This window comes from Echinops telfairi, unplaced genomic scaffold (genome assembly GCF_000313985.2).
Source record: "Echinops telfairi isolate 266 unplaced genomic scaffold, ASM31398v2 ScPeMD7_7469;HRSCAF=8507_1, whole genome shotgun sequence".
NCBI classification, from domain to species: domain Eukaryota; kingdom Metazoa; phylum Chordata; class Mammalia; order Afrosoricida; family Tenrecidae; genus Echinops; species Echinops telfairi.
The window spans coordinates 74,804,174-74,805,971 of NW_022111373.1; positions in this window are offsets into that span (position 1 = coordinate 74,804,174).

The following is a 1,798-nucleotide window of genomic DNA, read 5'->3' on the forward strand; positions in this document are numbered from 1 at the left end:
AGAGGAAAGTTATATGTTTCATCGTTGCTACCCTGCACCCTGATTAGCTTGTCTCCTCCCCAAAACCCCTCAGCAGGGGGGTGTTCTGTTGCCAACCGATGGACTCTGCACTCACCCACCTTCACGATGACATGATTTCTTGTTCCTTGATGCCTGACACCCGATCCCTTTGACAGCTCGTGGTCACACATACTAGTGTGCTTCTTCCATGTGGGCTTTGTTGCTTCTGAGCTAGTTGGCCACTTGTTTATCTTCCAGCCTTTAAGACCCCAGATGCTATATCTTTTCAAACTAAAAAAAGCCAGGCATCTTCTCTTCCTAAGCAGCAATGCAAAACACAACAAAATACATGCGCACAGCTCAACTGTATCTCAGGACCGGCCTTCTCCCGTGGGGTGGCTTCACTCCGCAGAGTGGCACGTGAACGAATGGCCCAGGGATGTAGCCAACGGCACGGACAAATCAGACTGGCCCTGGCATCGTCCGATTCCTGTGGGTTACAGCTTTCTCACTATGCTCACGAGCCATTTCCAGAAGGAAGTGAGGAGCACCCGGGAAGTTGGGTGGAACCAGACTTGCTGTGTCTTCTGAACTCAGAGTCTGATTTCTGCCTGTGACTGAAACCAGCATGAGATCACCAACCCCCTTTACAAGCTCACCATTGATTTTCACTGCATGGTGGCACCACCTGGGACAGAATCTTCTGGTGTTTTGAAGGGTCTCGACCTTGCTCAGGATGTTTGTCTTACTTTTAGGCAGCATCAACTGCGGCTTCCCAAACATGGGAGGAAAACCAGGTCTCACACATGCCCTGCCATGTGGGCCACACCACAGGTGCCTTGAATCAATTTACTCCAAGTACATGGTCCTATCAGTGCTGAGGCTGCCAGAGAGCCAAGGTCATGGCTTGCATCTGTGAGCTAACACTTGTGTTTTGTAAGTTTTACTGCGGTTTCTCTTCTTTAAGGGATGAAGGTGGGGAAAGCTTGCATTAGAGCGAGGTTGTCAAACATTCTGATCTCGTGAACTCTAATACTTGCATCCAGTGGTATGCTGGAACCAGCCGTACTGGCTCATTAGAATGAAATATTCAGAAAAAGGTCATGGTAACCATTAAGCAGTTGTGACTGCGAGGTGCCATTGAGTGTTCTGTGAACAACAGAACGAAACACTGCCCCGTCCGGCGCCATCCCCAGTTGTTCCCATGTTGGCGCCCACTGTTGGAGCCATGGTGCCGGTCCATCCTGTGGAGGGCCTGCCTCGCTGCTGCTGCCCCTCTACGTGACCAAGCGTGATGTCAACCAGTTGGAAACTTGAAATTGCCAATGGTGGGAGACTTGTTGCTGGGTATCTACTGTTGAGTCAATGCCAACTCAGACTGACCCTTTGGGGCAGAGTAGAACTGCCCCATGGGGTTTTCTAGGCCGTAATCTGCCCCACACTGACAGACTCACCGGGTGGATTCATCCTATCAGCTGCTCAGTGCTGCTTCAGGGGGATCCGGGGCTCCTGATGAAACTGTTAACACCATGAAAATGGGTAAACATTGCCAATCAAACACTTTCCTTTCTTTTTCTGGAGGACCGACAACCAGCACACCCCTGGTGATCTCTCTCCATATTTACCGCATTCGATATGAAAATGGAGGACGAGGGCGGTTGAAAATATTTATGCCAGCGAAAAATGACAATTAATCAAGGGGAACGTAACAAAGAGGAAGTGCTGAAATCCTGGTGGGGACTGAGCATGATAGCGGGACAGGAGGAGAATCAAGGGAAATAGAGGAAAGAGCTGGGAG